Consider the following 26,215-nt stretch of genomic DNA (forward strand, 5'->3'; position numbering starts at 1 on the left):
ATTTTGCCCTTCAGGATGCTTTTTGTTTGTTTGTTTCTCAAAGGCAATGCAGATGTCAACGGAACATGTAGGCGTCCCTAAGGATATCCAAAGTGCTGCTTCCACGTGGTGTGAATCAAACAGCACAAACTCTTGGGGATGGGAGAGCGAGATGGAAACACCACGTTCAGAAATATACAGACCTAGATAGAGGATATGCTGAGACTCGGTGGCTGCACATTTTAATATTTTTGTTTAATAAAGGTTTCTGTGATTTTTTTTACCAAAATTTTTTGATTTACCATCACATGTACAAGAATTTTTCCCGCAAGTACTACTTGTTGTAGCATGTAGCCTACAGATCCACAAATAAATAAAACATATGTAAGTTAACGGGATACGTAACTAGATGTAGTATACTTTGCATTTATAAAGAGAAAAGGAAATAACAACAGCTTTGAATTTTATGTGCATAATTTTCATTCTTGTTTTATTTTGTTCCACAAATCTCTGTGTGTTTATGTGGACATACTTATGTGGATGTATCAGGAGCTCTAGGAGCAAAGGCTGCGCAGCACAAGGTTGGCATTTGGAAACGACGGCCACTCCTCGGGAGGAGGAGGAGACTCTCTGCAGGTGTAAAGAGTTACAGCCCAGAAACGCACCCTCTGCTAGAGGGTGGCTGTGAGCCAGCATTGACTCAATGGCAGTGAGCTTGGCTTTAGTTGTCATGGATGTCTTTGTTGGCTTGTGTAGACGATGAGCAACTAACATGTGAGCTCTTCCTATGTACCAGAGACTAGTGTGCCTGCACTTTATAAAAACTAACCCATTCAATCCTTGTCGTGATGCAGATACATGCTCATTCTCCATTTTATTGATTGACGGATTGAGCAGAAAGGTAGAAAGGCAACCATGTATCACGTGACCAGCATGACCACTGAGCAAAGGAGGGTTTTCCTTATACAGTTTTGTACAGTTTAAATGTTTTCAGAAAACACGTGATATGATTTTCCTAATTCAAAAGAGAAAATCAATCATCTTAAGAATCAAGTGTGAAGTGCAGGCTAAGGGAACCGTGGGGCGGCAGGCAGTAAGTGTGAGTAAGGCCGTGCAGCCTGTCACCAGTAAACAGGAGACACACAGTACACTACTGTTTTTATATGCTAGTCAATGTTCAGTAAAACGTCTGTTATTTTAGTCAACATTGGCATTTTGATACGCGAAACTGCCTGGTTACTATCACTTTTAGAGACCAATGAAATAGTTCCCAGAGGAAGAAAATTTGTCTAGAGACCAGAATAACTAACCAACTTACAGCTAACTATCTCTGCAATCTCTCTAAACCTATGAGTGCATTCAATGGGCACATGGTATGCACACAGATGGCTAATTGCCATCAATAGTTTTATATATTGATCATCAATTTGAAATGCCAACAAAATGTACTGTTTTTACATTAGTCAGTATCTCATGTCAACACGATCTTTCATCTGCGTTCGATGCCACCTTTAGCTTGAGCTGGTTCCATATCTAAGCCAATTATGCTCATCTGCTTCAATTCAAATAAGCCAGGAAGCCCTGACCGTGCTTTCCAGCCTCCTGGGCGTGGCGGCACTGTCTTGTTCTGGTAGGTGCCAAAGATGTTTGCATTGAGGAAGGACCCAGCTATTAGCAAGAAACGCACGAGAGGCTTCTCTCAGAACCTACCAGACACTAACGCATGCTTAGTAGATGGAACACTGACGATGGGCAATGCCCACCTCTTGTTGTGTTGGCATTGGCCTGGTACTCTGTATCTATCCCAACATGGCAGTGCCCTTGATGAAGATGGGTGAGGAGCTCGTAATGAGCCAAAGCTTTGGTGATCAGAGAAATCATCAGCATCGGCATCTAACTTTAAACAAAGCTCAGCGCCTTGCTCCTGCCATTGGCCAGAGGCGATCACTTATGTTAGGAAAGATAAAGAGTTAGGTGTCATGCTGCTCGACCCTCAAGGCAATGGATTTCATTGGCAACAACAGGGCCATGAAGAAGTGTGTTCTCTCACTCCTATTGCCAAAGAAGGCTTGGCAGCCAGCAATCTTCAGTGTGAAGAGGCTGAGATGGTGACTTGCTGCACTTCTCTCTTCTCGGGGGCCGGGGGGAAATCTGTATGCCACGGCGGCGCCTTCATCCCCAGCTTGCTGGAAGCTGCGAAACGCAGATAAACAGTCACAAAACAACATCCCTCTTGCTGCAAACTCTGCCGAAGCAGCCCTGCCATGAGGAACGTCACAACCAGTTGATGGACCTTCGTGCTGGCAAAATAGACCCCCGGGCCCCTCTCTCCTTCTGAAGTAGAAGCTGTCACCGACGGAAGAACATCCAGCCTCTCTCGGGCACGCTACCCAGCACAGGTGAAGGGCTGCTTCTTGGTGTGCACACCCGTGAGTCCCACGAGTCGCAGCCGATTTATAGGCACACATGACCGCTCTTCCACACGGCAATCCACTGATATCACGCGACACATACCAGCAACCCTTTCATAAAGGAACTGGCCCAGAGCTCAGTCTTCTGTCCCTCTCAGCAGGTTTGCCATCAGCTTCCAGGCTGGCTTTCCACACTTCTCAGCAAATTTGCTCTTGCGACGACGACGAACGTGACTTTTTGGTCATCATGGGGGTTGGGTTTTCTTCTGGGAACTCAAAACAAAATCCATCAATTTCACCCTGGAAAAAAACGTTACTGTGGTCTTGAGACTGGCAGACCCAACTGGTTACTATGAGGCCACGGAAAATGTCTCCAAAGCTTTAAGGGTTCCATGACGCTAGTTGACAAAGCTTCCTAACAGGAAGCCCTGGAGACTGAACAAACAAATCACCTGTCAAGCAGAATCCAATTTTCCGAGTCGCTGTGGTACTTTCTACTTACAATTTTTCTTTTCTGCTACTTGAATGAAATTATCAGCCTGGCAGATTCACTGGTCCCTGGATATGAAGGTTCCCATTCTATACTTCCACTGGATTTCTGGTCTCTGTGTTTGCAAAGTTATTTTGAGCCGGGGTAGTTCATTTCTATTTCTGTCACTCTTTTTATACTTCAATGAGACCCATTTCTGAATTACTGATCTATTTCTGTGAACTGGATAAGGAACACAATACCATCATCATGAGCAAACATGCCAAGTGAACTAAGGTCAACAGTAACACACACGCAGTGTTTGAAGGGTTTTACATAAACGAAGTGCTTTCCTCTGCTAAACCACTTTATGAAGGAGGGGATTACTCCGGCCCCATTTACAGATGGGGAAACTGAATGTGATACCCCGGTTCAAGGGCCCAGAGGACCAGGGTCTGGAGGCTGGCAGTGCAGCTCGCAAGCCCGAGCTCTGCCCACACTCTGCTCTCCACGCGAGAAGAGATGGGAGGGTGGCATCATCATCTGCTAGGCGAGATGAGGGTACTGATGCCGCTCTCGCAGCCCTGCGGGTAATTCCCAAGGGCTGTCACAATGACTAAAAGCCCAAACCAAACCAAACCAAACCTGGTGCCATCAACTCATGACAACCCTACATCGGATTTCCAAGGCTGGAAATGGGTACATGTTCATGGGAGCAGAGAGCCTCAACTTTCTCCTACAGCGCAGCCAGCGGGTTTGAACCACTGGCCTTGTGGGCTAGCAGTCCAGTTTACCCAACAGGGTCACCGGGGTCAGCCTGCCCTAAGACGCCCAGTCAGGCACCTTCCTTCAATAGTCTTCCCAGCTCCCTTTAAGTCTTGTATTCGAGATGAGACCAGATATCACGGAGAAACTTTCTAGAGCAGCGGTTCCACACGTGTGAGTTGTGATCCCTTTGGGGTCAAATGACCCTTTCACAGGGGTCACACGATTCACAACAGTAGCAAACTGACAGTTATGAAGTAGCAATGAAAATACATTTACGGTTGGGGGTCACCACATGAGGAACTGTATTAAAGGGTTGCGGCACAAGGAAGGTTGAGCACCACTGTACAGGCCACTCTGGGCATCTACTAGCTAACAGAAGCTAACAGACTACGGCTCTTGAAAGGCCACATCGTTCTAAACGGCAGCTCTTACTGGTGGGCCTGAAGTCACAGCCTTCCTTGGTGGGCTGGTGCAATATTTATTATACACCTACTAAGCTCACTTAACTTCCCTGGGTTTTCTATTAACACTACTTTGAAAGCAATTATCTTATTTTTGTTGTTGAGACCGTGTACCCGTGCAACGATTTTTGTGTACAATTCAGTGGCATTGATTATATTCTTCAAGTGACACTATCACTTCCTTGTCATGCTCCTTTCCAGGGGCCTCCCTCGTTTTAAGAGACACTCATGGTTCCCTGAACATGCGAGCTTATCTTTGGATTTGCGGTCGTCAGTTTGAATCCCCAGCTCACTGCCACTGAGTTGATTCTGATCCACACCGACCCTATAGGACAGGGCAGAACTGTTCCTGTGGGTTCCTAACGGCTTTGAACTGCTGCAAAACCAGTTCATTGGGGGTGCATAAACCCACGACACCAGGGCTCCTCTCTGACTGCATATAGTCGTGGAAGAGGCAGCCCTCTGTGATGTACTCTGAACTGTTGTGGGGTTTAAATTAAATGTCAGGAGGTATTTTTTGTTAATTTCCTATTTTGCAAGGTGACACTTACCTTTCTCACACAGGCTCCACCCCCCAGCCTCACCTCCACCCCCAGCCCTGCCATCCTACCCTAATAATAAACATAAGTGGTCTCTTTATTGAATAGGTACTGTTTTCCTGGCTAAGACCATGCATAGAGGCATACAGCTGAGTCTGTAGTGCGCGATGAACAGATTTCCTTTGTTAATAACAACTTTGTCTTCCTCCAGTGAATGGCAGCTTTGGTTACGTTTGCTTTGTTGCTATTTGGCTAACCCCAATTCACCACCAAAGCCTTTCTTCACCATTACCATTTCTCCCGACAGAAACCACAGCACAGTCTCTTGGCGTGGTCCTTCCTGTCCCCACATCGCTCCCCAGAGCCTTTCCTTCCGCAGATGTCTCTGTGCAGCGGACCTCTGGACCGCGAGGGCCCTTCCATCGCCTTGGAAACTTGTTTGACTTTCCTCTTGCTCTGGACTTCTTGTTTCCTGGGTCACGTCGTTCTCTAATTTTACTTCCCTCTTTTGTTTTGCTTGGTAACTTTCTGTTCTGAATTAGGTGAAGGTTCACCGAGCGGATCACCAGTTCACGTTCCACCGCTTATGTTTTGGTTCAATTCATCCACGGCAATCTCCTCACTGTCCCCTCCCTTATCCCATGTCCCCCTGTGCTTCCGTTCCTCGTCTTCCTCTCCTACAGCGCTGCCCTTTGTCCTCGGCTACGTGCTCGCCTTTGGATGGGAAATGGCCGATGACTGACATGGAGCAGGAGCCCAGCTCCAGAGCTGAGTGGGTCCCAAGTAATCGCAACAGTCCTTGTGCCGTCGGTGCTCTGCTGCGCCCTGGTTGGCTCCGCCTTCCTGGTGACCCTTCCGTGAGGGGATGTCCCATTGTCCACAGATGGGCTTTGGGCCTCTGCACCGACACTCCTCATTCTCAAGAGTGCTTTTTTTAGTTTGGGGCCTTCTGGTGCCCGTTACCCGATTCCATTGACACCTCATGATTGCGCAGGCTGGTGTGACACACACAATATTCCTCTCCAGTCCTGGCTTTCAGTCCTGGCTAGAAGGGAGAACGCACACTGGTACTGCTAAGAGCTCAGGGCACACGGAACCCAGGTCAGATAAACCCCTCAGGAACAGAAATGGGAGTAGGGATACCAGGAGAGTAGGGGGAAGGTGGGAGGAGGGGAGGAAGCGGGAACCGATTGCAATGATCAATGTATAACCCCACCCCCAAGGGGGATGGACAACAGAAATGTGGGTGGAGGGAGACAGCGGTTTATGTAAGATATGAAAATAATAACAATTTATAACTTATCAAGGAGCCACAAGGGTAAAGTGGGGGGGGGGGCAAGAGGAACTGATACCAAGGGCTCAAAGAGAAGCAAATGTTTAGAAAATGATGATGGCAACATATGTACAAATATGCTTGATACAACTGTATTTTTGAAGATACACTAGTTTCTTGAGTATCTGTGTACACACATATGATCAACACGCTGCTTTCAGAACTGTTGTGTCCATGACAAGAAGAGAAACAGATGTCATCTATAAATATACTGTCCTTTGTATTAATAAAGAGACTCCAAAGTTGAAGCCTTGGTGGTGTATGGTTACGTGTTGGGCTGCAATTCACATGGTCGGCAGTTCAAAACTACCACCACCAGGTCCTCGGGAGAAAGACTGGGTAAACTGAACAAACAGTTAACAGTGTTGGAAACCTGTAGGCGGCTCTATGAGCCAGCATTGACTTGATGGCAGTGGGAATGCACACTCAACACACCACTCTTATTAATCCTTGAGGAGCCCTCGTGCTTTAGTTATGCACCCCGCTGCTAAGTGCAAGGTCAGCAGTTTGAAACTAGCAGCCACTCCGTGGGAGAAAGATAAGGCTTTCTACACTCATGAGTTAAATAGTCTACAAACTCACAGGGGCAATTCTACCTGTCCTCCGGGGTTGCTACGAGGTGGAGCAATGAGCGTGTTTGCTTTGTTGTTTTCAAGTTAAATGGCATGTGTCGGATGGGCCTCTCACACTTACACGATTACACTCACACGAATGCCTGCAATCGAGCTGGACAAGCCAGGTGGCCTCCTGAAAAGTCATTCAGAGTTTTAAAAACATCTCAGATCCTCTCTGCTCCAAAATTCTCTCTCTTTAATTTCAAAGAGAGAACCCAGAAATATTCCTCTCTTTCTCAAATACTGAAAACTGCAAAAAGCAAATAGTTTGTGGTTTTGAAACCGTGAAGACCAAGGCAAGGCATGAAAATTACTATAGTTTAAAAACTAATGTTTCTCATCAGTTTAGCCCATCTATGGAGAAGAAGTTATTCCTTTAAATAATATCTCTAGGTCACTAACAAATATCAGCACAATCTTCTCTGAAAAATAAGTGATAAGATTTTAGAGTTAATTCATGCTTCCAATCAAAACCAACAAGAAGACCATTTTTCAACATTAATAAGAAAGCATGTCTAATTTATTGCTTGAGTTGCTTTAATCAAGTAAGGTTTCAGATACCTTCCTAACTTGTTACTTTTCTTACCTTTCGATCTGCAAGCCCCCCCCCCCCTTTCTTCTCTAGTTCATTCAACTAATCCTTTCCTGCGAGCCTTAAAATGACTAACCCACAAAGGGCCGGCGAAGCTTCTTTGTTAAGCGTGTCCACTGGGACTGAACCTGCCACTTTCTTGGCTTTTCAGAGGACGGTCTCGCTGAAGAGCCAGTTTCACCAGTTCTCCTTAGAAGAGAGTCATTAGACTCCCGAGAACACATTTAGCCATGAAAGGAATGAAAATGAGTCTAGTGAGCCCCAGTCAAAAAGCAGGAAAGCCCACCGGGGAAAACTACTCATGAGGAGGGGAGGCCAGGGCTGCACTCTGAGAGAGGGAGAAAGTGATCGCAGAGATGGGCTCCTCCTGCGCAGTGCCGGCTGTCAGCGCAGCCTGCTGAAAAAACCCCCGGCACGCTGGACAAGGCTGGACACTGCGAGAGTTTGGATCCAGGATGTACTGTAAGAGTGAAATCAGCAGGCAATCTAATGAACGCAGCCAATGTGAAACAGCAATTGACTCCCAATGTTGGATAAAATGAGATTTTAAGAATTCTTATCTCTTCTTTTAAAGGTCGTCAACAACACTCCTTTGCTATAAAGCGTACTTTAGTCAAGGCCAATGTGCTGGCAAGGGGCAGATGCATTCAACAGATCAGGCCATTGTTCACTCCAGCTGGATAACTACACCCCCTTACTGGTCTGTCACTTTGTCGTGCCGTGGTCCTGTGGTGGCTGTGCTGCTGTGACGCTGGAAGCTGTGTGGTTGGCATGTTACTGCCAGCGGAGCCACTGGAAGTCAACAGGTGTCAGGAGGGCTTCCAGACTACGAACAGACTGTGAAGAAGGAGCAGGCTGTCCACGTCCGAGCAACCAGCCATTGAAACCTTGTGGGTGGCTTCAAACCCTGTTGAGATCCTGAAAGTCCTGAATAAAGGCAGGACGGGTCCGAGATCGCGCCAGAAGCTGAGCCGGGGGAAGGCACTCGCAGCTGCCTTCTCAAAGCCGTCGACCATGATGAAGAGGATGGAGTACAGCCGTCAGGACCTCCATCGCTGATGGGATAAGCCTCAACAGGGGAAGAAACAGCTGCAAACATCAATGGGAAGTTGTCGAAATGAAATGGAATGCATAGAGATTGATATTCGAGGTGGGAGCTGAAATAGACTGGTATTGGCCATTTTTAATCAAGAAAATCGTATGGCTGACTATGCTGGGAATGAGATTCAAGAGGGCTGGCGTTACAGTCATCGTCATAAAGCACCTTTCAAGATCTAGCTTTTTGCATTCAAGGAAATCTGATCAATACAACTATTATTCAAACGTATGCACCAATCAGTAAAGCTGCTGATGCAAACATTGGAAGAATTCTACCAATGTCTTCAGTATGAAACGGATTAAACATGCAGTCAAGATGCATTGGTAACTATCGGTGAATAGAACACAAACACTGAGAACAAAGAGGAAAGAATAGTTGGACAATATGGTCTTGGTGGAATAAGGTAGAACTGCCCCTGTGGATTTCTAAGACTTACAGGAGTAGAAAGTATCATTTTTCTCGTAGAGCAGCTGGTGGTTTCAAACTGCTGACCTTGTGGTTAGCAGTCCAATGTGTAACCACTATGCCACAGGGCTTCCTTAGCTGACCAAACCCCCAAGGATAACAAAGGGTGATGTCTGAAATCATACCCTCTAGTAAAGTAGTCTTAAAGACCCTCCCAAGGAAAAAGGGTGTGACTGGTCCACACCCTCTACTCAGGTCTGGACTTAATCCTGACTTACTCCTGTAATGGGAGTACTCCTCCCTCCCAAATGGGGTCATAGCCACAGACCCAGAGCTCAGAATCTGAGTGCATCACATACGAAATTATGGCTAGAAGGACCATATTACTTCATTGTAACGGCCCCCACCATCACCTCTCCACACCACAATTTGTGGATTCAGTTACCTGTGCAGAGCACAGGCATTTGGATCACCTCCCCCTTGTAGCTGTTGTAAATGGTGCTGCCAGACACTCAGGCTTAGGAACAACTGCAGATGGTGCAGGACTGGGCAGCGTGGAAAACAAGCCAACTCATCGCCCTGAGTTGCTCCTGATTCACAGCCATCCTGTATGCCACAGTGGAGCGTCCTCGCTACAACAGTGCCAAGGCAAATCCGTATGGAGCTACACAGCCACCTCTTCCTCTGGAGAAGCAGCCGGTGAGTTCAAACTGCTGACTTCTACATCAGCAGCTCTGTGCTTTAACCACTGTGCCACCAGGGCTCCAGTAAAACAAGCAAGAGCCTCTCCAAAGAGAAAAGGAAGTGGCGGGAAGGAAAAGGTCCATCTTGGATCTAGTGCTGGGACACTCAGTTAGGAATGCAGCCCTCTGATGCCCAAGCTCGAGTCTGGACAATAAAGCAACTTGCAAGTGGTCTGTGACCTAGGGGTGCCATCAGCATAGACTCATCGCCACCACCTGCATCCCCACTGCTCGAACCAGGCCACATGCAACCAGGCCTGGGTTTTATTTTTCAAATGTGACTTGAGTGTGCTAATTTTCCTTCAACTTCGTTTGAGTGAACATGCACAGAGCAAATTGGTTTTCCATTTAACAGTTCATAGCCACTGTGTTTCCTGGCACTGACTGCAGGCCCCACGGTGTAAAAGCACTTCTTCCCACATCCTCCCGGGGGGGTCCCATTTCCAGTCATCCTTTCTCCTGTCTCTTCTTACCTTCTAAGCCTCATCCTCCTGCAAATGCTACCCTTTTGCTCTCCTACGGTTGGTTGTGCTAATGCATCCAGACCTCCCGATGGCACTGTTAACTGACTGTCTGGCTCGAGAGTGGAGCCTTGGGTGAGTTCAGTTCTGGGTCAGAAGAGTGTCTAAGAGTCAGTCTCGAGAGTTCCACCAGTCTTTCTCAGAGCAGGAAGCCTGGTCTTGTTCATGAGGTTTTTTTGAGTTCTGCTCCACATTTTTCTACAACTCCCTCCAGGCATCTCTAGTGTTCGCCCTTCCAGAGTGGTCAGCAGTGGTGGTCAGGCACCATCTAGTTCGTCTGGTCTCAATGTGGTGGAGCCTGAGGTTTATGTGGTCCTTTGGATGAATGGTGAATTACTTATAGGTACCTTTAATTGCTTCACTATTCTTTGTTCCAGATGGAAATTTTTTTTGTTTATTACTTAATTCCCTATAATACATGAAAAATCCAAACCAAACTCACTGCCATCGAGTCAGTCTGACGCACAGGGACCCCTGTGGGTTTCCAGTACTGTAAGTGCTGACGGAATCAGATCGCCCAAGTCTTTCTCCCTCGGAGCTGCTGGTGGTGAACTGCCAACCATGTGGATGGCAGGCCAATGTGTAACCTCCACGTCACCAGGGCTCCTATAATACATGAAAGTCATTGAATATCTTTATCACTACTTGCAATGCCGGGTTAGCTGTGAATAAAAGCTACTAAATTTAGACACAGCATGTTTGGGGAAAACGTACAACTTTTTATAGTTATTAAAAACTAGAAGTCTTGTTCTTAAGTATTTTTAGTTTCACTTTTTTATCTAAGCCTTCTAATAATGTGTGATCAACCCGTGGCCATTCCATAGGTCCCAAAAAGGCATTACTAAGAGTGTGTACGTTGCTGAAAATGGAGAGTATAGATCAGAGATGTCACCAGACTGACTAGGCATAAAATAATGTCCCTGTTACCCATAAACCAAACTAGAAATGTTTAAATTTCAGTCTCCAGTTAATATGCTACATTCTCCATGCAACTATTATTTTCCTTGTGGTATTTTTAAACAAAAAGTTGTATGGGCTGGGCTGGGGGTAGGGGTGGTTAAAGGCCTTCTTTAATCAGATGAAATTATCCAAACATTGCATATGGACATTAAAGGCATTAATTACTTGGGGCTACCGGAAGCAATGACAAGGTGACTCTGTTTTTCAGTCCCAGTTCTGTCATGGCACAGACGCATTCACATTTCAGATCTGCATATCTGTTGAAAATTTCAAGAACACCTGAAGCTTTGTGCAAAGATTAAATCATGTCTTTATCCTTACATGTTAATGACCCAGCTTACAGGCTTAGTTAGCTAGTGCTGCTGTAACAGAACTGCCACATGTGGCTGGCTGCAACAAACAGATTTCGGGGCTCACAGTTAGATGGCTGGAAGTCCTGATTCAGGGGTGAGTTCTAGGGGGGGCTCCCTCCCTTTGTAAGCTCTGGGGGAAGGATCATTTCTGCTCCTTAGCCATCTTACTGTGTGGCCTGCCTCTCTCCCCCCCTTCTCTGCTTCCCGGTTTGCTTGTTCAATCTCTTTTATATCTCAAAAGGGTGAGTCACCCTCCACTAGTCTTGCCTCATTAACATAACACAGACAACTCATTTCCAACTGGGATTATAACCAGCTGTATTCAGGGTTAAAACAGGGAGGAAACACACCCAGGTAAAGGTGGGCCTGGAGGTCAAGGTCTATTAGGCACATCAGAGAGGAAGGCACTTCCACAGAGCTCTCACCCCCGGCCCGAATGCCCAGAGGCAGAGTCCCTTGAGCTGGTCTTGGGGGTTGACTTCAAAATGAAATAGAAACCATGAAGAGATAGCTCAGACACCACGTCACTGAAGCCACTAGAGCCCATCAGAGAGTCTGGTCTTGTGACTACCCAGCAGCAACTGGTGGGTCCAGTTTTATTCTTGCTCCCTCCAGCCTCTCAAATGGGCCCCCCCAACCCCCACCAAAAGGCTGGGCTGCCTGGGGCCAGAGGCCACAGGTGTCTCTTCTCGTCAGGAAATTTCTCAAACAAAGCTTGTTGGTATTGTATTTTAACAAGATAACCTTCTGTGGATGTGTGAGACTCTTAAAAGTCAATATATGAAGTATTTTATAAAAACAAACCCTCACTGCTATTGACTCACTTTCGATTTATCGCTGCCTTGTTTTGGGTTGCTGCGGCTATACACCTGTGTGGTCGCATAGAGCTTCATCTTTCTCCTGAGGATCAGCTGATGGGTTTGAACCTCTGACTTTGTGGTCAGCAGTCCAGCGCTTACCAGGCAGCACCACCAGGGCTCCCTATATAGAGTATAAATGAATCCTAGACAAGAAGACCTGGGCCCCACCTTCCACATCTTTGCTACCTTCTCTGGGTTTCCCTCTTACTCTATACACAATGCGGGCAGTGTCAGCGTCAGCCAGCCTGCCTTAATTGCTCATGTGCAAGTTGCCTTCACCCTAATTTGAAGTTCTTGGGTGGGGTGGGAGAAGAAGAGGCAGGCAGTTGACAGGATGGAGTGACACAGTGGCAGCACTGTAGTGGCACTGGGAGGATGGCATAGGACCGGGCATTGCTTCCGGCTCTGTGCATAGGACGGCTCTGAGTCAGAACCAGCTCTAATGACAACAGAGTCACCGGACAGTTAACTGATTACAAAGGGAAGAAGGACTTCACGATGATCTGGCAAATGCTACCTTAATCAAATGAGATAAATAAATAAAAGCACATAGCATGTGAAAGGGGCCAACTCACGTAGTATCCCACTTGTTTAAATGTAGTGAGAATTGCACAGCGCCATCTCTTGGCTGTCCAGCCAAAGAGACATGTCCCGAAGTTCGCAGAGCATTCTATGAAATAACTAGCACGTTCCTCCAACCGAGCCAAGCCCGTGCAGGTTAAGGGAAGACAGTGACACTGTTCCGGACTACAGGAGCACAGAGCCGCGCACACACACACAGCACCAGAGTCTGAGCCTTCCTAGGGCTAGTCGGTGAACCTTGGGGCTGCACATTAGGTTATGGGGAGGGGCATCAGGTTGGCTCTGCCTCAGAGCGACCCTCTGTCCAACAGAATGGGACTACTTCGCCCTGTGCCATCCTCACACTTACGTCTGAACCATCGAAGCACTCACCGTGTCAGTCCAGCCTGTCGAAGCTCTTCCCCTTGCCCCCGCCCCTACTTTATCCAGCACGATGACCTTCTCCTGGGACGGCTCTCGCCTGATGGTAAGGGTTAAGCATTCGACTGCTCACCAAAAGTTTGTGCTTCAAACCCACCAGCAAGTCTTTGGGAGAAAGATCTGGCAGTTTGTGCCCATACAGATTTATGTCCTTAGTGAGCTCTACGGGCAGGTCTAACTCTATCCTGTAGTGTCACTATGAATCAGAACCAACTTGAACCTTAGATAGTAGTCAGGCATCCCCCGTGAACTCCCTGAACTGGATGGTGGTTCTCATCTATAGCGAACGCATTCCACAGTCACCTGGCAGGTTGGCGCCTCATGACAGCAACTTCACCACAGTGGTTTAGGGGACACACATCTTTGTACTGTACCCAACCTATTGGCCATCGGTTGATTTTCTACTCACATAAGGTCCCTCTGGAACAGAGGGTTTCCAAGCCGGCTGTCTTCACAGAATCTGACTGCCACATCGCTGTCCCACAGATGGCAGGGAGGTGCAAGCTGCAGGCCTTTCGGCCTAGTGTGTGAATGCGGGCTCCCAGCGCTCCTCTGTCCCGCACCTGCAGTACCGCACCTGCAGGCTTTTTGTTAGACATTTTACAGAAGCAGTGTTACCTTAGTGTGTTTGGTATTGAACCTAGGTAGTTGGCTCTCATTTTACTATGGAATTTTTAGAATAATGGGATAGTTTTCTGCTCTTTTAAAATTCTGGCCCTATGCTTATTGGAAACCACTCCCTGGCGCGATGGGGTACACCTTTCCCCATGCCCATGGAGGTGCCGTGCTGGAAAGCTGCTGTAAGCCAGGCGAGCATTGAAAGATCATTGTACATTAGTCATTGCAACAGTCAGCATTTTAAATCAGCAGGAACCATTAACAGTCACTGTGGAACTTCAAGTGAGGGGGGGAGGGAGGTGAGAACATTTAAACCACTTGTCTTCCATGTACGTGTGTGGTGGGGGGAGTTGCACCTGAGAAGTGGCTGGTGGGTTTGAACCACCAACACTGTGGGTAGAATCCAACGCTTCTTACACAGCACCGCCAAGCTTCATATTCCCACAAATGAAGACGGAGCCCTTTGCCTGAAGCCGGGCCTTTCAAGTAAGCACTTCAACCCCCCAGGAATCATGCTGGGTACTATTGAACCCACTGTCATTTGTAAACTGAACTTTAAATTACACACACGCACACACACACACACACAAAACACACATACATTTTAAACACTATGCATACTGAACTTTAAATTATCTGTGCAGTTTAAAGCTCAGTTTAACAAATATTTTTGTATATTTATTTTTGCATATACACCCACAGACATATGAATTCCTTTGCTCTTCTTTTGAAATCCATGCGCCCCAGACCCCCACATCAAACCACCTTGTATTGCTCCAATCACCCCGGGCACCGCGGGCCCTTTGCTCCTCTATCCTGGTGCTATAAGAACATTTGACAAAATGAGGCGAGAGAAGGGAGGAAAACTGACAAACACAGAATTCTAGCAAACAGCGTTCAGTTCTTACAAACCTAAGAGTAACCCCAACGAAAACCAAACTCACCGCCACGGCGTCCACGCCGACCCACAGCGACCCTGATGACCAGCAACATTTCACAGGGGCGGAAAGCAGAGAGCTTTCTCTCGCGGAGTGGCTGAGTGTTTGAACTGCTGACCATGTGGTCAGTAGCCCAACGCATAACTCACTGCACCACTAGGGCTTAAAAGGTTAAAAACTGTAATTGGCTCTCAAGAACGTTAGTAACAATAAGGTGCCAAATAGTTTCAAGTTTGAAACGAAAGAGAAATAATCGTCATGGGAAGGCAGTTTACCAAAAAACCCCAAACGAGCTGCCATCGAGTCAACGCTAATCACAGCGACAGCCCGGTGGGGCTCTGAGACTGGAACTGTTTACAGGAGTGGAAAGCCAGTCTTTCTCCCAAGGAGCGGCTGACCACGTGGATCGCGCACAACCACTACACAACCAAGGGTCCTCGGAAACCACCTTCCAAACAGGCAGTTTTACAGCTAGATCCTACTGTCCCTCCAGCCAATCCTCCTCCGCATTCATGTTTTGCTTCTATGATTACGACCTCGCCTAACCGCAAGGGTGGTCTTCCTGGGCACCTGTGATCCTCCGGGGACCAGACGGTGTGGGAGGGAGAGTAGGCTTCTCTTCAGGGCTGGTTCCTGCCACCTGCGGGCGGGAGAAAACTCACTGGCAGAAACTCAGTGTTCTGGGGAGACAAATCACAGGGGAGCATGCCCAAGCACTAACATAAGTTTTACCACCGCCCCTCGTGTATTTCCTATACCCCGAGAGTCTTAGAAACAGGAAGAGGCTCTGTCCCATGATCCGCAGTTACAGAGTTAATACCAGTGACAGAAGTTGCTTCAGGTTCATGGACAGCAGATTCTCCCTGGTGGTGGTGAAGGGCAGCTGGTTGCGACTAGGTTTTACAGACACCTCTTCTTGGGGTTTTGGCCACAGACCTTCAGCTAGGGCTATGGTCATCAGTGGTCACTCACAGGACCCATTGCCTTCCATGCCTTGTGTAGAGCATTTAGCTGTCACCATTCCTGCCCTCCATTCAGAAACGATGCCCTTGAACATTTGCTCTGACCCATTTTCTCCTGCATCCATTCTCTGCCTGCTCTATGCCATCACTTCTGAAATACTGCTATGTCAGGCTGTGAGGGAGGGATGGAAATTCAGCCTATACTGAGCTCCCTCGGTCACACACCTGGCACTGGGCTGCCAGCGTGTGTGCCCCCTCCCACCCCCCCACCCCCCCGACCTTGCCCAACAGGGAGGCTTCTCTCAATGTTGCATAAAACCACCAGTCAATTGGGAAAGTCTGGTGCCCAGAGGAGTGTTTGCTTGCTCAGAGAGGACATAGGCTTCTCAGCTGTCTGCACAAAGCAAGCTAACTCGGCTTCCCACCTGATCCATAAGGTAGCTGCAGCATCTAACACCAAGTCTTTTCAAATTGCTTTCCACCGAGGCATTACCTATCATAAGGCAAGATGTCAGGTGAGTGTCTGCCACCGACAAACAGTTCCTCCTTGGAAGCCAAACAGTGATTTTAACCAAAGTAAATGAATAAATAATAGTACCGAGTGAGCTCCAACTAAGGCTGAGATGTTATTCTTCTTACGTTTGTACGGTAGTACACAATGCTGGGGCTACCCAGGGCCTCGGCTACTTTCTAATAGTGATGTGAAGGAGATCCGATTTGGATACACTGACAGAATGAAGTGAGAAGTTCCATCTTGCTTCTGATCCACCAATGGCAAGAACCATGGCTGGAATTTTCAAAACACGTATCACAGCCACACACACACACACACACACACACACACACACACACACACAGTATTTAGCCACACATATTCAGATCAATGAAAAGAACATCTTGCTGTGAAGATTGAATGAGGTGATAGAGAAACTTCTGGTATAAACATAGCACAGCCTTAGTAAACGTGAAAAAAAGCAAGGGTCTTGAAGAGGCAGGACAACTCGTTGAAAAGCAGTTTGGCAAAAAAACATAAACAAAAAAGCCAGTTTGGAACTAAAAGGATTAGCAGTCTAAGGGGGTGTTAGAGACACTGATATCGTATATTCTAGTCAACAGTAATTGCGCCTTAAGTTGGTGGCTCCTTGCTCTTATTTTCTACACAGGCGGGAAGGGGCAGGAGGCCCTTCACCGAGTTCTTTCCACAGCGGCCACTCATCCCCAGGGTGTGTGTGTGGGCTCACAACAATTATTAAAAAGGAAGGCCATCTGGCAGCAAGGCAGCCAGGCAATTGGTTTCAGGAAAGGACATGACCACCGAAAAGAAGGTTAGCATAAAATGTGGTGCTTACACCCCCAACGATCTCCATGAAGCTCATCTAGAACCTTTCATTGACAGATGGCTTCAGACAGCTGAAGGTTCCTTTCAGTAAAGTTCGGTTCGCTAACCTACAAAACAGAGAGGCGTGAAAAGTCCAGTCACTAAAACCCCCAGGCAGCATAATTCTCTTCGGGCCTCCAAAGCCAATGAGCCCAACAAGAGGCTGTTGAGATCCAAGAGGTTTTCATGAGCTGATTTGGGGAAGTTGCTCATAAGCCTTTATTCCTAGTCTATCTTAGTCGGGAAGTTCTGCTGAAACAGGTGCACCATGGGTGACCCTGTGATGCTTGAAATACTCGTGGCACAGCTTCTGGCACCACAGCAACCACAAGCTCCCGGAGCAGGACAAACTGCCAGGCAGACGGTGGTTACCAACCTCAGGTGTCCTCTAGGAAACGCAACTTCCGTTGAGATCACTTAGAAGGTGGGCCGTGGGGGCTTTGTTTCTCAAGTGTGTCACTCCTAGCGATGTGTACGTGGACTTTCTCAGGGCCTCACTGGCCACATGGTTGATCATCTCGGGATTCGTGCTTCACCTCTTTCCTGGCGACTGCAGCTAAGCGGATCCCAACTCCTGGCGCCCCTACAGGAGCGCTGAGGTCCCCACGCTGTCCTCTTTACTGCAGCACAGGGCCACCTCTTTGTTCCATGAAGAAACCGGAGGGGTCCCACCACCGCCATTTAGTTAGCAACAGAGCCCTTCACCCCTGCACCACGGGGACTCTAGTTCCTTCGAAGGCTAGGATGAGATTCGAACACTGTTTCTGCAAACTCTGGATAAAAAATGTAACACAAGCATAGCTGGAACTCTAAGGAGGTATATATTCCCCAGAAATCCTTCAAAGATTCTGGGTTCTAGGCATCCAAAGTTGATACCGTCTGGTAGGTAGGTGCCACCCTTCCTGCGCCCACCCCAGGCGGTGGCTCTCCCGCTACTGTCAGGAAAGCCAAACCTAACTCACCGCCCTGGAGCCAGTCCTGACTCATGGTGACCCTAGAGGGCAGGAGAACTGCCCCTGGAGTTTCCGCTCTTTCTGGGAGTAGAAAACCCTGTCTTTCTCCTGAAGAGCAGGCTGGTAGTTCTGAACTGCTGACCTTTGAGATCGCAGTCCAACGTATAACAACCACGCCACCAGACTGTCAAGAGGCCTGGCTTTTCAAACGCCCCCCCTGCATTGTCGCCAGCACCGTGCCTGGTGTCATAGCAGGGTCGCGTTGTCCTTTATACTGTTATACGCATAGAGGAGGACTCACAGCTGTGGGGACAGAGCTTCACAGATTGAACCACATGCTGGACCTCACTAATGTCACTAAAGGGCACAGGTGCCGTTGTTGGCGTGGCAAACGTTCTGTTCCACCTGTAGTGTTGTTATTATTATTTCAAATCAAAAGAGCCAGAGTGCCAAGTGATTCACGGGACAGACATGACTGGCTGCAGTTATCAGCCTTCTATACAGACAGCTAAATAAAGGTCAAAGCTCACGAAGTCTGCCGCTCCGTTCCTCCGTTCTTTCCCCCTTTTTTTGCAGTGGAAAATGCCGTCTTTTTCCTGCAGATAACCACGTCTTATACCTGTGTGTGTCAAAACGATCATTTGGTCTCCTGTGTTTTCAGCCAGATCATCATCTGTTCACTGAGCAGGAAAACCACGCCCTGACGATGTGCTCTCGCACAGAGGCAATTAATCTGGTTTTGAAGCCTCAGAGTCAAACCACTGTCCCCCCTGATGTGGCCCCTGCAGTCCCACTGGAGCTGGTGGCCCTACCCTGTCATGGGAAGTCGGCAGCTGGGACCCGTCCGCTGGGGGCCCTTGTCCACAAGCAAGCACAAGTAAGGAAAAGACTATAGCTCCATGCCTGCGGTCTGCAGATAAGCAACATGTTTGGTGCAGCAGGAAAATTCTCGGCGTCTGTCCTTAACTTATTGTTCACCTGGAATGCTTGTGATAGGATTCCCATGACAAGCATTCAGAGAGCAATAAACAGTGTTAGTGGAATACGGAAATTATCTATTCTGTGGAAAGCATTTTTTTTCTCATTCGCTGAATTTCTTAAAGGAAGCCTGTCTCTATTTAAAACCTAACAAGAGAGTCTTTCTATAAGGATGTCAGCTGACTCAAATCCTTTGTGTAACGTGGCAAAGTATAAACATGTGAAAATAAACAAGCAGGTCTAACCGGAAAATAGGAATAAAAGTCTCGCCACTTCTGAGTCTATTTCCACCTCAGTGTAATTACCCTGGGTCTAATGTCCTAATTTTAAAGCCATAGTCCTGGGAATGAGCTAACCAGCCAGTTAAGGATTGCCGCCTGCACCTGGAAGAAGCACACAGGAGGCCTCTCATGAGGGCCTGGCCGCTCAGAGGGCCTGCACTTTACCTCCGGGCAGCTCCTGACAGTTACCACCTGTTCAAGGTGAAGAGCAAGGCTGCTGCAGGACGGGAAAGCTGTGACTGTAAAGTAGGTGAAAGATGCAACAAACCCATCGCACGATGTCTCGGGGAGAGGAAAGGATGGGAAAGGGGGGAACCTAAGCATTTTGAAACAACTAGATGAACCTAAAAGTTAAGCACCAGTTTTAGCCTCAGGCCAGTCAGCATACACACAGAAGGTTGCTATGAGTTAGAATTGACTCGATGGCAGTGAATTAGGTTTGGCTTATGGCTAAGGTGACCAGATTTTAACATTGGGAAAGCAGGACACCATTGATAAAACTCATATCCTGGCGAAATAGCCACACGGCAGCCGAAAACCATATACCCTAGCTTGTCGTGCATTCTTTCCAAAAATCAGGACTTTTTAAAAATGCCGCGGGACGCGGGAAAAATTGTTAAAAATCAGGGCTGTCCCGCCAAAAGTGGGACGTCTGGTCACCTTACTTATGGCAGCACTGATAGAAGAACCTCTGGAGATTACAGGATATGTGAGCTGGCTTGTATTTGAAGACACCTTCAGCTCCCTAGGAAGGAGCCTGGGAGCACGTGGCTACGTGCTGGGCTGCTAACCTTGGAATCAGCAACACTCCCAGGGAGAAAGACGAGGCTTTTGACTCCTGTCCACAGTCAGTCTCCAAAACACACAGGGTGTTCCCACCCTGTCCTATGGGGTTGGCAGCGCCTTAGTGTCAGCGACTCGGGTTTGGGTTTCACTCCCTAGGACTGTCCCTTGTGAAGAAAAAGAAAGACGAAGGAGAAGAATGAGAATTTGATTTAGTCAAGCCCACGATGGGGCAAGAACTAGGCATGGGGTAAAATCCTGGCAGGGGCAGTGTGGGCATGGTGCCTGCTGATACAATATACACACAACATGACACGACCAACCCCTTGGTAGTTACTGTCGCTCTATGGCATTTGGGTAATGTTTGCTGTGTCTGTGGGCATGGTATACTGCAGGCAGATGATAGTCGCCGGCCAGAGAGCTCTAGCTTCCCGTTCCTAGTCTGTGATCCTCCTGGCAAATTAAATCAATCAATCAGTCTCTCATTCTCACACACACACACACACACACACACACACACACACACGCAAACACACAACACACCTTTCCTCTTTCGTAATGCATTATACGCACAAGGACAAAACAATACATCTTCATCTCTTGGGGGAAATAAAGGAAAACTTCTGGGAGATAGAAGAGCAGGCGGCAATAAATTAACCTTAAAGTCGGGCACAAAACACGAACTTGGAAACAACAGAAGGGTTTCCATCCGCCCTCAGGGATGTCAAAACCTGTGGACATCACAGCAGCAGCTATTGGGTTCCCAGTTCCCCAGACCAATCATTTTTCGTATCGCCAGACCCACCTGGACCTCCCCCCTTTGTGCTCTCAGACCATAAAGATGTAAATAAGAAGAAAATGAAATTCTGGGCTGATAATTTAAACACTAGACTGAATTTTGCATAAGTGAACGTCAGAAAGGGGGCGGGCAGACAGGAATCTGTGATGTGAGCTGTCCCACAATACTGAGGGGCGCCGTCTCAGAAAATAATGAGACAGCATGGCCGCTTGAACAGCCAAAGCAAGGGCAGGCCAGTATGTGTATTTATTAGGCTACTGGCTATGGAGTCAGACAGCACAAGTTCAAATGCCAGCTTTGTTACTCATTAGCTGTGACCATCTCCATGTTCCCACTACCTGTACAACAGGGCAAGTTAGAAATCCACCTGATAGGTGGATGTGAGGAATCATGCATTCCAAGGGTGAACACAGTGCTTGTCTAGCAAATGGCCCCTGAAATAAATAGTAGCTCTTTATGAGCAGGCTGGCCCTGGCCGGGGAGTGCAACAATGGTGGCGTGCTGCTGAAAAGCCCAGTGATGATGATGAAGAAGATGAAGACGACAAGGAATGGTAAGAGTGAACGGCCTGGGGCAAGAGCACCATGTTGGGCCAAGACAAATAAAAAGAACCCTGAGATGCCTGTCAACCTGTCCACCAACTCAAGGTCAGAATGCAAGCCAAGAAATAATGGCCTTTTTCACAATCATCCTCCCTGCTGCCAGACCACTGTCTCCCCGTATCATAGAAGTGGGCCTGCTCCCTGCTGCTGGGGACAATGGACAGGCTCCTGTGGGCAGAGTTCACATCCTACTGACAATGGTCTCTATCAGCTGGGCCAGGAACAAGCCAAACTGGCTCTGTGATATTCAAAGTTAGGCTGCCATCCTGTATCTAAGACCCGCCCATCTTGCCCCACGTGTGCGTGCGTGTGTGTGTGTGTGTGTGTGTGTGTGTGTGTGTGTGTGTGTGTCCCCAATCCCTCCTCTTCCTATTGCCTGGCTACCACTAGATCACCCCCTCCCATCACTGTAAAACCTATAGCACAACCCTTTCCTGTGACGTGTGTCTTCACCTGTAATTAGGGGGCTTGCATGTCCCCAGAGAGGATAAAAGCTTGGGAAGCATTAAAGTTTCTCTCTCTCCCTCCACGTGGACCACCAAGCTGGGCTGAGGTGAGCAATGCTACCATGAAATGTGTCTGACTCCATTTATTTCTTATATATCTCTTTTATCTCTCATGCTCTCTATAACTTTACTATAATATTTACTTATTATTGCTGTACAATTGTGCCTACCAAACCCGTAATAATTGTGTTAGGAGCTGCTTTCTCCTGGCAATTGTAGGCAATTTTTACTTTGTTTTTCACCCGTTGTAATGAATGCATGGCTAGCTTTCAGTGTGGATGGACACACTAGAAAGGGGATGAGGGAGGTGCTTTAATACCAATGCTCACCGTGGCATGTACCTGAGAGGTTTCCGGGTACAGCTAGGTGGGGGAAGAAGGGGTCTGGCCTCAGTTGTCATTCAAACGTGGCAGACTGACTTCCTAGCCAAGCAGGGAGTCCTCCCCTTTCCAAGCCAGAGTCCTCCTCCTTTGACCCTGGACATGGACTAAACTCATCTCTTAGGCCTGAAAGTGAGACAGCACTCGAGTCCCGTCCGCCCTCCCGGTCCTGGGTGCTCTCCCCTGGAAGCTGGAAAGGCCCCTGGGGCCTGCAGAGCAGAGAAGGGGAAGGAGCAGAGGGGGGCTGCGGACTTTTGGACGGGGCTGGGCTGCTTTACCGACAAGCCTCTCCAGGCCTCAGTTTCCCCATCTGTGAAAACAGGGGAAGCAGCTCGAATAGCCCTGCCAACAAGTGAAACTATCAAGCATCCAGGAAGGTACGGAAGTCTATTATTAGAAACTGCCACCCCTCTGGAAACCCTGTCCTTCCTGTCTCTAATGTTATGCCCCACGAGACTGAATGGGGACGCTGACAAAGTACTGAACAGCGGAGGACGTGTTTGGAGATGATTACATTCTTAAACTATTATACAGGTAAGCAAAATTATTCTTAGGGACATTGTAACAGTGCATGCTAATCAGCCGAGGAGTAGCAGTACGTGTGGCAGAGCCTGCAGCCTGCCTGGGAATGAATGCTCAAGGAAATGGAATGGGCTCCTTCAGGGGTGCCACAAAACTGGGCCGCCACCCCCATGCATCCTGATAGTGCGGGAGCTCCGGCCTGCTGGGCTCTGAATTAGGAGAGAATGATCACGACAAGGTGACAAAAGGCTTGTAGCCACCTAGTAGCGTTCCTGGAAGAACTATCATCAAACGAAGGAAAAGCTCACAGTGGCATGTACTCAGAGACATTGCAACTAAGAACCATCTAGCCGACAAAACCGACCCAAAGCTTGTGCAATGTCCACCCTACGGGAAGTTTGCAGGTCAAACCAGCCTGTATCAGAAACTGCTGGGCATGACGCTGTGTCTTTCCCAAAACACCAGGGCTGCCGGCGTATGCCACACTCGGTCATACCCGACTGACCTAGTGGAATCTAACTCTACAACTGGCACTGAAAGTAGACAACAAAACACAGGCACACACGCCGCCACAACCCAACAGGCCGTGGATTGCATCTCTAGGGCTTCGCCTGCCTTCACTCAGTCCTCCAGTTACACACACACACACACACACACACACACACACACACACACACAGATACACACAGCTCAGAACCAAATCAATGCTTAGTTATTTCAAAAGCCAGCAGTTCAAACCTCACCAGCTGCATCTTGAGAGAAAGATGAGGCTGTTTGTTCTCCAAGTTTACCGCCTCAAAAACCCTAGATAGAATTGCTCTAACTCTAAACCAACTCAATGACTTTCATTTGATTTTCTACAATACCGATTGCAACATTGATATGCATTTCTCATTTAAAAGGTAAAAATTCAGCATTAGCACAAATGTAATATACTTGCTTTCCAAACAGTTTTATTGACATATAATTCACACACCATACAGTGGCTTAAATGTATTAGAAAGAGTTGTGTAATCATGACCACAATCAATTTTAGAACATTTTCTTCATTTGTGAACCAATTATTTTTAGCTCCCCATTATCCCTGAGCCTCCCCAGCCCTTCCAATCCTAAGGAACTATTAATCTAGTCACTGCGGCTATAGATTTTACCTGCTCTGAATTTCATATAGAGAAAATCATACAAAAGACCCCAACAATGGCAACAAAAAAAACACACAGAAAAAATCTCAATCTAAGAGAATGCAGAGTAGAAGCTAGAACAAATTGAAAATGGGTCCAAAGGAAAAACAAAGGACAATATGTTACGTTTTAACCTAACCATATCTGCCGTACCCCACTACTCACATCCCTGGTCAATGATCCAAGGGAATTCAATTGGGGCGTACTCCACGTGGGGCCTCTGCAAACAGATTTAGGGTGATATGTATTTCCCACTTCAGAAGTAAAATTATAGCATTAGCACAAATGTAACATATTTTATATAGCATCATAACAACATGAAATATGATTTACTAAAAAAAACCAAACACTCCCAGGATTCTATGAGCCAGGACAGCGTCAACCCTCTACAGCTGCACCACGTGTGATCCAACCACTGTCTGAGGCTCACAGCCACCAGGAACCTAACTGCCACACCGCGGGTGATAGTGACAAGATCTGACAGGCTTAATTAAACAACAGTGAATTCAATTAAAAACTCCATTTCCAAACCTGGGCTGAATTTCAAGACTCCAATTCTTGCTTAAGACCCAGTTTATTCTGAAACTAAAATGCTCCTTAGCTCGTGTGTTTTGCTGTCAAAATGGAAAAGCTCAATTAAAAATATGATTCCAGTTTCACCGCCAACATGAGTTTTTAGCAACTGATCTAGGTTAATTTGCTTCTGGGTCACTTCTTCAAAGTCCTGGTTGGCAACTAATAACACTTTTCAAAAGGTATAAGTAAGCCTTAACATCTAGAAAACAAGCTGTTATTTCCTCTAACTTGTCTGTTGGGGAAACTCACAATCGTGTAATAAGAGCACTAAAGTATAATCATTAACAATGCAATCAACAGCATTTCCCTTTGGTCTGAGGTTTCCGCAGAGAGGGCATCTGGGGATAAAGGACCCTCCTAGACTGTTACTGTAGCAAATGCTCTCTCCGGAAATCCCTCTGTGCTCTGTGAAATGGGTTCATAGGCTGCAAGACTGATGAAAAGTCTATCTATCAATGGCAGAATGGCTTCCTACTTCTGAAGACGGGAAAGAGAACAATTTCAGTGGTTGAGTATTAACATGATGGGAACTGACAGAGTTCTATCTGGAAATCATCGACGTTATCAGCCGAGACGGTTACATAATCACACTTGCTTGGCTCCTGGATGGAATGTGCCAGCAGCACCCTGTCGCTAAGTGAAACAGCGGCCATTACTTACTGATGCAGCTTCATCGCAGATTACAGATCGACGGCATGCATTTGGAGTGACTACTGGCTCCCAAGTTTCAAAATCCAAGTCAGCATCACTAATTTTTAAAAATGTTTTTATTTTAAAGACTGTGTCAGGGGCAATGCTGACCCCATGTAGTCACTTCCATCTCCCGTCAAAGTTGGTCACCACTGCACAGTATCTGTTTGCCATCCTGGCCGTTTCCCCTGGGTTTTGAGTCTACCTGCTCGCAGCCCCTTGGTCAGGCCCCAGGAGCAGCACAGACTAGGTTCCAGGAAGCGAGGGTTGTGGGAAAGTGAGTCCCACCGACAGCTAGTTTCCTGGGGCAATGAAAAAAGTGATGTAACCCTAAAGTATGGTCTATTACATATACAGCAGCATTAGGAAAGGTCTGGACACTGAGGGAAGTTAACCAAACTGGAAATGGCACAAGCTGTCAATGTGGGGCAGTCACCATACCTGTGAAGCACTGTGGGGGCAGATGTCAGAAAGGACCTTGTTGGCTGCTCTCACTGTCACCCCAAATCTTCCCCCACAGCTCCTGCTGAGACTGCCTGCCCATGGAGAGCAGCGTTTCAAAACGGTGCTTTTCTGTGTCCCTCACTGTCTGCATAATCCTGCCAGCCCAAACTAAAATCTGTTCCCCAAAGTTGAGTGTCTGACTTCAGAACTCCAGACACTGAAGTGCCTGCAGTCCCCCCAACACTGCCCCTGGCAGATGGCAGGGCTGACTCCCAGCCCAGCGCCCTGAAGGCGACCTGCCTGGGAGCATCTCCTCTCCCTACCAAGAACCCAAACCAAGGAGGAGCTTTTTCCCAGAAACACTCAGGAGCAGGGGTGGACAGACTCAAACCCAAGAGATTCTGCAAAAGCACTATTTTACAAAAGCATGCAAATATATTTATATGTGACGATGGGGAAATAGATCTATGTGCCTATATTTATAGGTTTATTACTAAGGTAGCAGAAGGACATTG

The 26,215-nt window shown here is 47.5% G+C and overlaps 1 protein-coding gene across 1 annotated transcript in view; it reads right to left on the bottom strand.

Annotated features, from left to right (window-relative positions):
• Nucleotides 1-26,215, bottom strand: part of PELI2 (pellino E3 ubiquitin protein ligase family member 2) — a 155,559-nt gene that overhangs the window by 38,691 nt on the left and 90,653 nt on the right. The window lies entirely within an intron of this gene.

Source organism: Echinops telfairi, unplaced genomic scaffold, assembly GCF_000313985.2.
Source record: "Echinops telfairi isolate 266 unplaced genomic scaffold, ASM31398v2 ScPeMD7_18;HRSCAF=68, whole genome shotgun sequence".
Taxonomy (NCBI): Eukaryota; Metazoa; Chordata; class Mammalia; order Afrosoricida; family Tenrecidae; genus Echinops; species Echinops telfairi.